We start from the raw sequence: 16,849 nt of genomic DNA, 5'->3' as shown, positions 1-16,849 counted from the left end.
CCCTCCTTTTCTACGGCCGCGGGCCGGGCTAGCTCCGGGCGGACAGGTGCTGCGCGCTGCTCTTGCGTCTCCGCGACACTGGAGGGCCGAGTGTCACGGCAGCACTGTCTGTGCTCGCGAGCGACGGCTCTTCCCCCTCCCTGCCTGCCTGCCTGCCGCAGACTTCTCTACCCACTGACGGGTCTGATTCACTCCTACCAGCCGCCGGGATGGGGGCGTGGCCGCACCTGGACGGCCCAGCCGTGCGGCGCGGGGTTCAGGGCTCCCCTCCACCCCGCCCCCCCCCCCCCCCCCCCCCCCGCACCCCGACTGCGAGCCACGGCAGCTTCCTCTCTTTGCAAGTGAATTTCAACACGGACTGGGAATCTTCTTACTTCCCTTTGCGGGCGCTTGCCCTCCACGTTTACTCACGCTGCGATTGCGATTGTATTCTAAGTACTCCAGGACTGGGAATCTTCCTAATTCCCTGTGCTGGCGCTAGCCCTCCACGCTTACTCACTCTGCGATTGTATTCTAAGGACTCCAGATCGCCTGCTTCCTGTCGCGGCAGAATGGGGCGGGGTGGGGGACTCCTCCGAGGAAGAAAACTCAAATCATCTAAACTTGGTGTCTCAGTTACAGGATCCGACTTACTCGGAAGGAGAGAGTTAAAGTATTTCGGCATCACACGCAACAACAGGAGGACGCTGTGTAGTCCTGGAGTCGCTGCCAGTGAAATAAGTGTTCTGAGGCGTTTCTCCTCTACTATGTAAACACGTAGGATTTCATTTTTCCTGCTAACTGAATACATTCAGCTTGGGTAGACTTAACTTCCTTCTTTCAACCATTTGGAAATAGGGAAACAGGAAAGAGTTATGATCATATATACTAGTTTTGTTGTTCCCACCCCTCAGGCCCAAACCCACAGCCAGGCTTCTGAGCACAATGGAGTAAGAATGGCTCGCAGTTAAAAGGGGGATATTGAACTGATCACCGCGAGTGGAAAGCTGTTGGAGGCAGTAATTAGTGGGGCTTGTTCTGAGCCTGGGTGGCTTTTCCTTCAGCCCCAGCCAGTCCTCCAGAAGGAAGGACATCCTGCGATGATGGCATACAATGTCCTGTTTGTTTATTATTAAGAGCGTGGACCTCGCATTCCTGCTTCTCATTACAAAACAAACCAGATGCTTTACTTCCTTCAATGGTCTTGTGCCTTCAGCAAGGAATCCTCTAATTCAGAGAAACAATGATGCAAAGGCCCATTTATAGCCAGCACCCCATCACCATGACTGTTTAGATCACAGAAATTCAAGTCCTCCTCTTTTCCTGCTTGCCTCATCACAGGTTTTTGTTTTGTTTTTAAAAATCAGCTCTCCTTCAACCTTAGGCTGTGGTGTCTTTTCTAGTATTTTAAACACACGAGACATCCACACCCACCCACATCCACATCCACACCCACATTCACACACCCAGACCCAACCTAATGATACCAACTTAGTCATACAATGAAGTGGACATTTGAGTATTTGTTTACAGGAAGAAATGAAACACAGCAAAACAAAAACCCAGCTCAATCATAAAGACAGGCCTGTTTATCTTTAAGTTTTCTTTCAAGAAACTTTCCCAGAATTTTTTTTGGGGGGGGGAGGATGGGGTGGGGTGGGAGGTAGAAGATTATCTCACAGAAAATGGTATGTGCATCTAAAAATCCTTCTACAATCTGTGTACTTCAAAACAATCAAATTCCTACTAGGGGACGAGAGTAGCCACACTCCCCGGGGCTATAGGTCCACCTGTCATTGCATGTTAAGCCAGAGGGGGCGCTAGCACCAAGAGGAAACAAGCTGTTAGCATACTCTTGTGCCAGGGGGATAAAACTGAATGAACAATTCTTAAGAGTTCTCAGAAAGGTCCAAGTGATAATTAAACAAAAGAAATCCAGCCTTCTGCAGAGGGTTTATTAACTGATGCTGAGTCAGCACCACGATGGACAGGAAAACAATGTAGTCATCCCGAGGGCTGGCCTGCTGCTGGCTGTCTCCACTGCAGATCAGGTAACACGTTTTTTCCACTTCCCTTTCAGGATAAACTCGGCTCCTGGGCCACAGACACCGTGCAAGTGTTAGTGACTCCACTTCACACTATGGTGTAAAGGAACAGGCAAAGGTTGGCAGTCAGGGTGAGAAGGGGCTATTTTAGGCCGAATACCTGCTTTAATGACTAGAAGATGCCAGTGAATCAGCTCACGGTTAATTAATATCAGCCTGCACTCACCTTCTGAGGTGGTGAAATGGGCTTGAGTCTAGGGAGGACGCAAACATCAAATACCGGTGTGAGGCTTAGCCGGGCAACCCTAAAATTAGTTCCAGGTGTTTAGCTGAGCTGGACAAAGCCGTAGGTGGAACTATCAGGAAAGCAGATTTTGGGATTCTGTATTGGAATATAATGTCCTTGAAGTGTTTGCTTCTTGTTTCAAAGAGATAAGGGAAAAACAAACAAACAAACAAACAAACAAACAACAGCTCTAGGCCAATTTTTGATGATGATTACAGGGTTAAGGACACATAATGCTAGAACTTAAAATGAAGGGCACAAAAAAGGAGAACGGATACAGGGAAGGAAGCAAGATCCCTATTCAGAAGAGTCATGTTCATATTACAGTATTAGGTGTTGTCCAGTGCAGAACGGCTAGGCATGTGAGAAAGGGGCTGACGGCCAGCGTCACTCAGCCCTCCCGGACGCGAGAGCAGTGATGTCCAGATTGTGGAGTAAGGCTGGGAGACGCCAGCGGGGACACTACAGACAGAGTCGAGGCTGCCACGCTCTGCAATCTTAAGTATCAAGATGTCCGCTCTCAACAATCCCTGAGTACATCTTCGGGCACTCACTGTATTATCTTCTCCAGCGTTGTTAGAACACCCAAACTCCTCAGCAGCTGTCTTTATTAATCAGCTTTTTTTCAGGCCGAGTTTACTCATTAAGAGTGTGAGAAAATGGTAGCTCATCGAAGACAATGCCAAAGCTCCGTTCTCAGGAATCCCAGTCTTTTCTTTTGACGCATCATCACAAGCCAACATTCATTCAGTTTCAGCTCCTGGGCCAGGTTCCCCCGCCCCCTCTAGTCCTTGGGTGGGTTGGGAATCACTCTGTAGGCGGCGGCCAGATGACTGTATGGGGAGAAGGACTATTGTAGCGATGGCAGCATGAAGGGGAACTGAGCACCAAATCTGGAGACCGGGCTCCATTTGGGTTAAAAAAAAAATTTTTTTTCCCTAAGGAAAGTTAAAAAAAAAAAAAAAAGGATGAAATATGCTCAAGATGAAAGCAGTTTTCATTTTCTAATTCAACTCCTGCTATACCCAAACAAGGTCAATGACAGGCTAACCACATCAATAGAGCACCCCCCACCCTCTTCCCCACTCCCTGCTCACCCACCCACCCTCAACCCCCACACCCATTTCCCACTTCCTGTAAGTTAGGCATCTTCATGCTGGTAAACATTTGGGGACCAACTGTAAGCCTGAGCCTAAGAGAGGGGCACTGTGGCTTATGAAGCCCTCCCACGTGTCTCAAAGCCAGGATGAGAACTGGAGGGGCATTTGGCTTTTAAACTTTAACAGCCTTTTCAACTCAAGTCACTGGGCTTGGCTTCTCTGGCTGCCTTTCTTTTTCCTTCTTTCTTTTTTTTTTTTTTAGAAAGCCGGACAAGAAGAGCAAGTATGTGTGTGAGTGAGCGAGAATGTATGTATGACACATGCTGTATTATAATACAGCGTGTGTGTCATGGGTGTGACATGTGTCTGATACGTTTCAGTGATGTGTTAAATCAATTTAAAAATAGCACCAGCTCCCTTTGCATGACACAGCTTACCTCCCCAAAACTGGGACAAACACTGTCAGGGCCTAGACTTTGGAATGGTGATCCTAGGGGCCTGTGGGATGTTTTAGAATGATGTCAGTGTTTTGACTTCCTAAAGAAGGAAAACAAAGATTAAGTAAATTAGAGTAGGGCTCTCTTCTCTCTCTAGGAATGCAGCAAAGATAAGTGCTCTTCTAAGGCCTGTAAAAACCTTCAAGATGGCTGCCGTGTCAGGGCTTCCCGGAGCCGTCCACGACATGACACCTCAGTACATCTTGGTCTCTCGTCAGAGTCACAGTTTTGTTTTTATCTAATTATTCACATATTTTAATGTTATTCTTTCAGTTCAACATCCACCAACTTAACAAACAGTGCCAACAGTACTCATCATCTCTGTGGCATCTTGGGGGGAACCCACTGTGGGCTTCCAAGATCTGATTGCCTTCCTAATCATGCTTTTATTATGGTGATTCAAACATGAGAGGGATCTTAATTCCTGAAAAGGCTGTGGGAAAAGCAGTAGTTTCTGAACCCAGAAGATGTCTTCTAGGCCTGAATTTGGTGGGAAAGGAATAAGCCTGATCTAACAGGAGGCAGAGCAGAGACCCTGAGGGACAGAGTGGGGGGCATAGGGCAGGTGCACACTCAAATGAAGTTTCCTTACAGCTTCCACCTCAGTGACCCTGGGGCAAATGCTTCCTCTCTCTTTCAGTGGGAGGAGAAGCCTTACAGCAAGACAAAAGGCCCACAGAAAGAAGAAAAAAAAAAAAAGGTGGCTGAACAAACCCCTAGGTTCAGTTCCTAGCACTGCATAAGGGCAGATAAAGTGACGTGTGCCTGTAATCCGCACATGGGGGTGTTGAGGCAGGAGGATCAGCTACATAGCAAGTTAGCTGATCAGGGAGGCAAAAAAGATTAATGAAAACTTCTCATGCTTTCTAAGAGAAGATTAAAGACAATAGAGGCTTGGGATGTGTGTGTGTGTGTGTGTGTGTGTGTGTGTGTGTGTGTGTGTGTGCCTATGCCTGTGCATGCATGTGCATGCATTCTGGGAGAGTTAGAAGCAGAGAAAGAGAATTATAAGAGTAATAATGAAGTCTTTGAATCTCTGACTCCTGTCATATGCGTAGACTCTGCTCCATGGGGTTTATTACTTTACTTAAGCTGAAGACCAGGTTAGTAACAAAACCCCACTTTCCTGCCAGGAAAACTGAGGACAGATTTTCAGAAACTTAGAAAGCACATGCCTCCTGGCTTTGCTTACAATAACTAGATCTCACCTACAACTGTGACCCTGGGAGATGCCAGCGCACAGACATGGCTGCTGCCTAGGAAAATAAACCCATAACATGCAGAATCCCAAACCCAGAGTTCTGAATATTATACCAGTATCATATCAGGCTCAGAAAGGGGGAAGAAAGCCCGTGGCAGAACCTTTTAAGTTGGACCTGGAGTTCGGAGGCCAGTTCCTTTCCACCACAGAGTTTGAGAGGTGGTAGAGGGAAGAGAAAACAATGGTATTACAATAACAGGCCTCATCTAACAGACACTTTATCTTAGGAAAAAACTCTCCACTGTTGACTATGAATAAGCCTGACAACTCTTAACCAGAAGATAGGGAGGCAGTTCTGACCTGACCAAGATAGTGGAGATTCTGAAGCCATCAGCCAGGACTTATCTGGTCTCCATCTACAGCCCATTGTTTCCTGAGAGTGCCTACCCGGGAAGCAAGCTGCCTATTAATGTTCAATAGGCACCTTCCCTTTAAGCCGCACCTGTGGGGACCCAGGGCCAACACTGCATTACCTTAGAATGGGATCCTCCACAGAGAAAGTAACAGCTTGGTGTTTTAAGGGAGGCTTCCCAACAGCTCCTTTTAAAAGAGCAGACACTGTTTTTAGGAGAGCTAAGCCCACAATGGAGGGCCATTAAAAGTATTAGAGTGTAGACCGCCACCAGGATCCTCTGGAGGGGAGCTGGGTCCTGACAATAGACAATTAAAGCTGATAAATCCAAGCTACTTGTCCCAGGTCTAATTCCTCCTAATTGTATTCGACTTGTATTCAGAGATGAAGCAAGCTAGTCTAATCTCCCGAGTACCTGACCTATTTCCTAAAGGATCTTTCCAGCATCCTTTTCTTCCCATCTGGACCCCCTTCCCTCTTCTACTATGTCCCTCTTCCCTGTGGCTTGAAATGTGGACAAGAATGGTCAAGGGTGATAGGAAGAGAAGAGAGATGGCACTCAGACGCGACACTAATAGGTAACAGCTAATCATGCTAATGGGCCGGTCTGTGATTAAACTACACTTTGGATTAGGCTCAACAAGTGGTACAAAGCATGCTTAGGGCCCGCTGTTAGTTCACTGCTAGATGCCAAGTGTGTGTGGCTTCCGCGATTCTGTATGTAGCTGATGTCTCACTCCCTGCACTAATGCCAGCCAGTCGGAGTGAAGGTTTGTTTCATCCAGCATCCCAAATCATAGACTTCTACCTAACAATAGCATTTTGAATAGCAGAGACCCCGACAGACCCGCTCAAGGCTTGGCCTGTGTGTCAACTTTGTATTAGCATGCAGGGAAGTTAAGTAAAAACATGGTCAGAGTGTGTTAAATGTGTATGTAAGGCTATCACAATAAAACTCATTATCCTGTGCAGTTGGTATATGCTGATAAAAACAAATGGAAGAAGTGAGAGCTCACTGGAAGCCTCGTCCGGATGGGGAGAAGGTGCTTCCTTTCCTTGTCCCCACCCCCATGTCAGCCAGCAACAAAAGAGCAAGTCTCAGAGAAAGTACGTTTTCACTGCTTGCAAAATAAGGCACTTTCAATGCCCTTCAAGTGTGCATCCGTCACCAAACAGCTTTAATTTTGTTCTTTCCTCATAATTAAAAAGTGTGTCGTTTGGTGCATTTCTACAGTGACCCTGCTAGGAAATCATCCAGAGACCATCTCAGGCTGAAAACTTAAGCACTTTGGGAGGTGAAACCCACAGCCACCTGAATCTGTCTCTGTTCCTTTTAGCCCAGGGAGTAAGAACAAAATATCGCAGACAACTCACTTCGGCTCTGCAGTAGTCTGAGCAAGCTGAGCAAGGGACAGGCAGCGCCCAGCAGGGGCTCACCTGATAAACTGTGTCAAACTCCAACCATTTGTCAGCTCCAGAGAGGGGAGAACGAGCTGAAAGATGGACTCAGGAAACAGATTTATCTGGCGTAACACATTAACTAGTCTAAATACCAGTAGATAAATGTAAACGCATTTTCAGCGAGGAAAAGAACTCATCTCAGGGCCAGGCTGAACTGGATGTTCTCCAAGCTTTCACCTCCTCAGGTGAGTGACACCGTCTTGATGATCTTTCCAGAACACAGTTAAACAAACTAAAGGTTGGTTTCCTTATTGGCCACGACTTCATTAGTTTGCACAGATATAAAAAGTTTCTGCCAGCCTTGAAGAAAGAGGTCTCTGTTCTCTAGAATAGAGGTTTTCCAAAGTGCCGTTGTCAAAATTAATGTGGTCCTATGATCAGTTATGGTTATCATGAAAACTCAAGACTCAGCTCAGTACCCGGTCTGTATTAATGTCAGCTGAATAGACTAAAAGTGGTTCTGGGATCCTAGCTGGAAACGAGGCACTGAAACTTGCTCTAAAGACACTTTTGCTAGAGAAAGTATAGGGAACTCAGCCCACAGTCATAGAACTTAGGAAGTATTCCAGGGCAGAAGCCATCGACATGAGAATGGACCTCTGACCTTAGCATATGAAAAGAAATTCTTTCATTAAAAACAAATGAAACAGGGCCTCGCCATGTATCTCTGGCTAGAATGGATCTCAATGTGCAGACCAGGCCTTGAAACCACAGAGATCTGCCTGCTGCTGTCTCCCAAGTGCTAGGATTAAGGCGTCCACCACCAGGCTAGGCCTAAATGTAGAAGACTTTCAGGCACAAATGCTCGCCTAGTTCTTGTTGGGCCTGCTTACATCCACTCTCACCTGTATAAACATCTCCTCACTGGAATTCTGGAAGTTTCTTCTGCCAGTCTTAGGCCCTGTCTCTACTCCATAGCCGCTCTACCCCATAGCAATCAGGTTAAACTAGAGAAATCAGCAACTGTCTTGCATACCATTTGAAGTAGACTAAAATTATACTTTGCTAAGGGTTAAGACTTCCTCACATAATCCTAGTTTATATCTAGTTGGGATTAGAGCTCAGAGTATTAAACTCTTCAGAGACAATGGCCTCCTTTTTTCTGCTAATACGTAAATAACAGTTCCTTAGGTGTTTGTAAAAGAAAGAATGAGGAAACCCAATCAATATGCCCACTTTCCTGTACAGCTTCTACACAAAATATTATGCTTAAAGTTTCACAGCCACCATCACTGTATATTTTTTGCTGGACACAAGAGATAACATCATTTCCATATTCACTTATCATTCAACATCAGTGCAGCATGTGATTCCAATGTCAATCTGGAGTTACATATATTCTAACTTTTTTTAGTTGTAGTGGTTCTTACGATAGTCTTATGTCAGCCAGCTTCCTTAAATTTTGGAACGAGAGTGTGGTGCTGAAAGGAAGAAGTTCTATGCTTTTCAACCCAAAAAGGAACCATCTACATTCAATTAAGAGCAAGGTTCCTTCCTTTCCTACATTCTGGTGAACATCCCACAGCAATAAAAGTCAGTGTGTTAAAGCCATGGAAACAATCACAATAGCATCCGAGGGCCAGGGACAGAACTTATCAGAACCAGAGACATGCTGTAATTATTGTAAGGCTGTGTTTATTTTTTTGATTTCCCAAGAAGCCATTGTTGCTAAATATTATGTCCTTATTTTATCCAGAATACTGAATATAAAAAGGCAATTCTTTTAAAATGTACACAACTGCTAAAGTCAGAGCCAAAACCATGGCAAAAATATTATTTCTCTTCCTAGAAATCTAATTTAGTATAGGAAAATGAGTTTTGAAAATTATTTGCTTTGGAAATGAAGCCACAGAGAATTAATAACAAACTGTTTTTCCTTTCAAATGTAGTTCAATATTTACTTATTTGTTATTTATTTTACTTTGTCTAAGGTTGTAAGCAAGCTTGGCAAGAGCATTACCACTGAGCTGCGTCCTTGGTTCTCAACGTTCAATTTGTAACAATTGGTCTTAGGCAAAATTTCTTTAGCCCTTCCTTCTTCCCTTCCTTCCTTTCTTTCTCTGTAGCATTCCCTGGAGTGTGAACTTGTGTTCATATGTGGGGATACAAATTGTATGTGTACCTGTGTGTGTGTGTGTGTGTGAGAGAGAGAGAGAGAGAGAGAGAAAGAGAGACAGACAGACAGAGACAGAGTCAGAAAGGCAAAGAAAAACAAAAAGAGCATATGTGTGGGGGCCAGAAGTTGATTGTCAGGTGTTTTCTTAGCTTGTTCCCTAGCATACATGCTGAGCAAGTCTCACATGTTCCCTAGCATACATGCTGAGCAGGGTCTCACTGTTCCCTGGCGTACATGCCGGACAGGGTCTCACTGTTCACTGGCTTACATGCTGAGCAGGGTCTCACTGTTCCCTAGCATACATGCTGAGCAGGGTCTCACTGTTCACTGGCTTACATGCTGGACAGGGTCTCACTATTCACTGGCTTACATGCTGAGCAGGGTCTCACTGTTCCCTGGCTTACATGCTGAGCAGGGTCTCACTGTTCCCTGGCTTACATGTTGAACAGGGTCTCACTTGTTCCCTGGCTTACATGCTGAGCAAGGTCTCACTGTTCCCTGGCTTACATGCTGAACAGGGTCTCTCACTTGAAAACCCAAGCTTGTGGATTTCTTCCAGGATCTCCTGTCTCTGCTCCTCATGTGATGGGATTACAGCCAGCTGTCAAGACCACCCAGGGTTTACATGGGTGCTGCGATCTAAATTCCTGTGGTCCTCACACTTTCATGGGAAGCACTTTTACTGCTTTTTCCATTTCCCGAGGCCCAGAGGAATTTCTAATTAAGATGTGTTGATATATTACGTTGATCACAATAGTCGAAATTAGCTTTGTTTCCAAATTGATTGATTATCCACATGGTTGATGCCTTCTTATCCAGTGCAAATGGGACCAATCATTTTAAAATTATGGAAACAGTCAACCCAAAGACAGTTAAAAATAAAAATTACTGATCTTCAACACTGAAATTCAGACAACCTATCAATGCGTGTGGATTTTCCCATCTTTGATTCAGGGCCAAGACCTGATGGTTGAGAGTGTACTTCTCCCTGGTCAGCACACAAAATGCCATCCCTATGTAAACCCTCACACAGGGCACTGCTGCTCTCTACAAGTAAGCTAAGCACCTGTGGTGATTTAAATGCGCTGTGTCTGCCACAGGCTTGTGTATTTAAGTAACCAGTCCCCAGCTGGCGGCACTGTTTAGGGAGGTTATGGAACTTGTAAGTGGTGCCATTTTGCTAGAGGAAGCACATCATGGGGGCAGGCTTTTAGAGTTCATATCTTAACCCCATTTTCTGTCTGCTCTCTGTGCTTTACGTTAGCAGTTGAAGATGTGATTGCTGAGGTTGCGGCTAGGGCCACCTGCTGCTAAGTCTCCCCTGCCACTATGGCCTCTTATCTCTCTGGAACCATAAACCAAAATAAACTCTCTTAAGTTGCCTCTCGTCATGGCATTTTATCATAGCAACAACAAAAACCTAAATAATAAAGCACCCTATCCTACTATATTACACCTTCCCACAGTTTTACATAAAGTACTTTGTATTACAACATTTTTCAACCGGTATTATTTCTTTCAAAAACAAGTCTACTTTTCTTTTTTAATGGAAACAACTCTTAACAATTTTTATTGGTTTATGTAATAGTCATGTCATATAAATACAACAAATACTAACTATTCTTATTAAGCACATAAGTCAAGAAACAGGGCTTACGAGACAACTCAAGAGGTACAGGTACTTGCTAAGCACTTGACAACCCAAGTTTGATACCCAGAACCTATAAGGCAGAAGGAGGGAATCAATTCCCGTGAGTTGTCACATGCTTGTCATGGCATATGTGCACTCACTTCCTACACAATAAATAAATAAAGGTATTAAATCAAGAAATACAAAGTAGACGTGCTCAAGCATAGTAAAGAGCTGCCTAGACAGGGTGTGAGATATAAAAAACTAGCCCAGTTTGGTCAACACTTCCAGGTAATCAGTTTGTAACTGAAGTCTAAGCTCATCAAGGGATTAATAAATTGTTTTGAAGAGGTAATAAACCAAGAAGGATTTATGATTTTAAATTTTTAAAAATATTTTTCTCATTGTCCACAATTCTGAATTATGCAAAACAATCTTTAGTGAGGGAATCTGAAAGATGGACCCTATAAAATAAATGTTCTGACCTAAATGATAACACCTATGCTAAGAGACTATCCCATAAATACATCCTTCTCATACTCAGAACTGCCTAAGATGGGTCCACTGATGTTTTGTTTGTTTACTTGCTAGTTTGTTTGAGGCAAAGAGTTACTATGTAGCTCAGGCTCGCCATAAACTCACTATGAGCCCAGACCGGCCTCCAGCTCTCAGGGATCCTTCTGCCCCTAGCGTCCCGAGTGCAGGAGTTACAGGCATATACCACCATAGTTGGCAGATTCACTGAATGTGTCCACGAACAGTTACTGGCAGAACTCAGATCACAGGCAAGCTGCTTCTAGGGTTAAGTGCTGGGAATTTAATCAGCAGGGGTACTTAAATACACATCAGGCAGGTGGAATTTTAGAAACATTTATACTAAAAGGTAACTCTTAAACTTAACACAAAAGTAATTAGTATTTATGGAAATTTTTCTATAAATATAGAGAACACTGACATTTCCTAAAATACTACAACCCAGGTAAACTCTGGCAGGGCCATGCTGATGAGGCTGGAGGGGGCATCCTGAGAGCCCTGTGCCAGCCACATCCTTAAGAATGCAGAATGTAACTGGACAGTGGTGCTGCACACCTTTAATCCCAGCACTCAGAGGCAGAGGCAGGTAGAACTCTGTGAGTTCAAGGCCAGTCTGGTCTGCAAAGTGAGTTCCAGAACAACCAGGGCTATACCAGAATCCCTGTCTTAAAAAAACAAGAAACAAAAGAGGAAAAACAAGAAAGAAAGAAAGAAAGAAAGAAAGAAAGAAAGAAAGACAGGAAGGAAGGAAGGAGAGAGAGAGAGAGAGAGAGAGAAAGAAAGAAAGGAAAGAGAGGAAGGAAGCGAGGGAGGGAGGAAGGGAGGGAGGGAGGGAGGGAGGGAGGAAGGAAAGCAGAATGTGAAGGAGAGACTGTCAGAATGAATCCGGAGGGGGTCTTGGAACACAGAGGTTCTAAACATAAAAACTGCAGGTCTGGTGGAAGTGAAAATGAGCAGAGTAGGAAACTGATTGAGAGAACTAAAGGAAAGTCAAACACTGTCCTTGAGGGAGGGAGAGAACTATTGTGGACGTCGGCTGTCAGGCTCCTGAAAACCCCAGGAGGCAGCTTTCCTGCCTCTGCCTGTAGGCATCCAGGAGATTACCCTGTGTGTCCTGTCCATAAATCCCACTGAGGGCCTCACACAGCCCTGGAGTAAACAGGGTGCTTTATTATCCCTTGCTGCCCTGTTGATATTTTTAAAAAGCCAGTCATTGTTAGCAGTTTGGTGTCGATTCTGGTACTTAAGTGTCACTTCTAAATGGACTTGTATCACCAATAATGGTTTTGTTTCTTTCTGGTGTTTTGAGACGGTCTCACCTTGAACTCATGATGCCCTGGCCCCTGGTTTCTCACTGTTAGCACGGCAGCTCTGCAGGTTCCACCCTAGCACACTGCCATGTTTTATGACTGCCATTTCCCCTTACTGCTGCGACACTTCCCCAAGTCCGCCTCACTCTTAATGGCCGCAGAGTATTCCAATGTGCAAGGATGTTGCTTTTTTATTTAATTAATAATCGACATGTACTAACTGTTTGCGGTGCTGAAGATTAACCCAGGGCCTTCCTGAACTCATATTCTACCACAGAGCCCTAAGGTATTTTTAAATCATACAGAATACTTTGAAAAACTGGGAATCTGAGCCTGAAGTTGAGGATTTGAAAAATTCTGAATTCAAAGTCACATCTGAATTTCCAAGTGTCTTATAGATAATGGTGTGGGACCTGCAGCAGGGCCATGAGAGTCAGGGGACTTCTCTCCCTGCCTGGCCATGGGGTCCAAGGTTCTTGGATAGTAACTGATTCTAGTCCCAACAAACATATTTGCTTAAATTAATTATTAAGCACAAGGCTGTCTATTTTCATACAATTTTAAAAATATCAAGTATCAGAGTATTTTGTTGTTTAATTTTAATTAATTTTGTTTCTGAGATAGGGTCTCTCTAAGTGGCAAAGGTTGAACTGGTGGGCATCCTCTTGTCTCAGGCCTCCTGAGTACTGAGATTACATGTGGGAGCCATCAGACTCCGTGAAAAATCACTTTTAAATCATAAAATATTTGTCAGATATTTTCTAGGCAAAACAATAAGTGAAAATAATAAACAGTAATTACCATGTACAATGAATATACAGTTAAAAAATTAAAAATAATTTCAATCTCCCACCCCAGACAGGATTTCTCTGTGTAGCCCTGGCTGTCCCAGAACTTGTTGTGTAGACCAGGCTGTCCTCAAACATAGAAAGATCCTCGTGCCTCTGCCTCCCAAGTGCTGCTTCCCATGGAATGGGACACCACCACCTGGCTAATAATTTCAATTTTTGAAAAAGTAGTTTCTCAGTATCATTTGGCTGACCAGAGGGTATAGTCAGTAAAATGGCTTGATCACTTTTGAGAGAATTTTTAAATTGAAGAAACAATAAAAACCTGGGGCTGAAGAGATGGCTCAGTGGTAAAGAGCACTCTGGGCTCTGAGACCTCCTGTACCAGAGCTGGGTTCCCACCCACACTGTGGCTCACGAGCTCTGTAACTCCAGTTCTGGGACACTCACTGTCCTCTTCTGTCCTCTCTGGCACGAGGCACGCATGTGGTGCACAGACATATGTGCAGGCAAAATTCCATACACATTAAATAAATAAACGTATCTTCAAAATAACTTAAAATTAATAAATAAGACAGTTTCCTTAACACTACGGTAATGTTGAGAAATAGCTTAATCCTCTTACCTTTGGGTTCAGACCATCTATGCATACAGCCACACATTCCTTCATCTCCTGGAGTTGAGCTCTATACCAAGCCCAGGGCTCAGCTGCCTGGTGTTGAAGGGAACAGCCAGCAACCAGTTCTCATCCCTCTCCTCTTCCCGTAACATCATTACTTCCCCTTCTTGAGAGTCAGATCTGTAACAGCCCAGGCCCTGGCTTCTCATGAGGCTCTAAGGCCTGCTGGCATAAGGTCCCTTCAAAGCACCCTGGAAGTCTGTGTGGGATGAGGAGGATTGAAACCATCCTCTTTCCAGAGAAGAGCGAAATGTGCCCCACCACGTTTCTGTTCTCTTTTACCAGGAGCTCAGGACAGAAACGGTTGTTGCTCTGCTCCCCACTACAGGCATCCAAAGCTGCACTCCCGTCTATCTGTGCAGACCCTCCCCAAAGACACACACTGACTCCACGTGCCTGGTCTTGAGTTTCATTACAGATGGTTCATAGAAGAAAAAGCTAACGGTACTATTAATGGTGATATAAAGTCCGTCTGTCTGTCTATCTATCTGCCTATCCATCTATCTCTATTTCTCTTTGTTAAAACAAACAATAGATCAGCTGTGTCTTCAGTCTCGGGTGAGGTGACTCCCAGCTGTATGCTGTATTCTTGTGTAGCTGGGACAAGAAGACTACAATTCTTAGAGATATCTCATTCACAATCTAAATTCGTGTAGAATAACTGAATAATACTCCCCACTACATTCCCAGGGAATAATTTTCAGGTGATTTCATTGTTGCTAGCTATTTCTTAGGAAATGAATTTGCTCTTTGCTTTTCTTTCCCAATCACAAAGGAGTGAATGAATGGCTAAGAGGTATGAAGGGTATCTTTTTTTTCTCACACTAGGTAAAAAAGAGACTTTTTTTTTATGGGACGTGAATACAAAATCCTAGACAAAGGCGAACAGAATGCAACACGTTGACAGTAAAACATTTAAATATGCTCCACAAATGCTTTTGTTAGTAGCCTTCAAACTTTGGTGCACACCAGAACTGTCTGAAAAAAATCTTAAAATATTATCATTCAGATTGAATCTCATTCCAATGAAATCAAACGATGAAGCGGGAGCTAGCTACCACCATCTTTGAAGTTCCTTGGGGCTTTTGCTTTATTTAACTAGATTTCCACCTTTTAAATATTATATACACACAAAATTTTGTCTCTCCTAATGCTTCTTGCAAAGGAAATGTCATTTTGTTGTGTATTGTAGCTGTTAAATCTTTTTAATCTAGATTTTAGGTAACATTCAAGATAATTAATTTTATTATGACATCTTCCTACATAAATATCACTGTATTTTCTCATATTTACTTCCTTATTACCCCCTTGCCCCTTCTCCACTCCACTGGTTTCTCTTCTGCTTTTGCATTATTTATATGCATATGTAGTTAAATCTAGATTCCACATGAGAAAAAATATGTAAAAATGTATATTGCCTTCTCTGCTTTACTCTTTCTTGTCCCCCCCCATTCCCTCCTTTTAGTTCCTACTTTCCTTATGCACAGTCTCCTTCTACTTTTTTTTTTGGTTTTCTGAGACAGGGTTTCTCTGTGTAGTTTTGGTGCCTGTCCTGGATCTCACTCTGTAGCCCAGGCTGGCCTCGAACTCACAGAGATCCGCCTGGCTCTGCCTCCCGAATGCTGGGATTAAAGGTGTGTGCCACCACCGCCCGGCCTCCTTCTACTTTTATGTAATTGAAACTTAGGTACACAAACAGCTTCTAAGTATCTGCCTCGGACTGATCATACTCAGTCTGCCTCTGGGGTTGACAAAGGTTGTGGGGCAATGAGGCTAAACATACAATCCCTGCACTAAATACTTGAGTTGGTGCCCTCACGTTATGTGCCTATTCCATTCATGGATGAATTCGTGACTCAGAACAGAAACTGCCACCAAGAATGTGGAGGAATAAACACTACATACCCGATGCTGGAACATCAACTGAAAATCATACATTCTGTGGTTTGTAGCACAGTTGAAAGAGTGCTTGTCTCCAACGTATGAGACCTTGGGCTGGACGTCCTACACTGCCAAAACAATACAAATTCTACACTCTATTGAAAGCGGATGGGTATCATCATCTTCATGTATTGATTCTTTACATATATATACATATATTCATAGCACACCCACAACCACACCCACACGAGGCCTCTCTCAAACTCACAGATACTCAAGTGCTGAGACCAAAGGTGTGAGCCGTCACATCTAGCTTACAAGATATATATATATATATATTTTGGTTTTTCGAGACAGGGTTTCTCTGTGTAGCTTTGCGCCTTTTCCTGGAACTCACTTGGTAGCCCAGGCTGGCCTCGAACTCACAGAGATCCGCCTGGCTCTGCCTCCCGAGTGCTGGGATTAAAGGCGTGCGCCACCACCGCCCGGCTATATTTTTAAAACATATGGTTCAAACATACCATTACAAATTGCAATTGTTCAAAGAGACAGTGGAAGATGGTCAGAAGAATAAACATTGAAAGGGACTAGAAGCTACTCTTTGGGGTATGGCATGGTACCTCAAACACAGTCAGACATCACTATGTTTCTCAAATGAGTAAAAGATAGAAAATCAGTCATCCATTAATAATGTCATCAATACTTACATAAAAATAAATATCAAACGATACTAGTACTTAAAATTTTAGGGTTAATCTCAGTTTCTAGGTAATTATACAACTTACTTTGTTCATATAACTTTTCTCTAAAAAATTTTAAAGACTTATTTATTATGTGTATGCATGTTTGGCCTGCATGTATAGGTCTGTACACCATGTGTGTGCCTGGTGCCTGGGGAGGTCAGAGGAGTGCAGTGGGTAGCTGTTCTTG

Source organism: Peromyscus eremicus, chromosome 8b (assembly GCF_949786415.1).
Source record: "Peromyscus eremicus chromosome 8b, PerEre_H2_v1, whole genome shotgun sequence".
Taxonomy (NCBI): domain Eukaryota; kingdom Metazoa; phylum Chordata; class Mammalia; order Rodentia; family Cricetidae; genus Peromyscus; species Peromyscus eremicus.
This window is presented reverse-complemented; position numbering follows the sequence as displayed.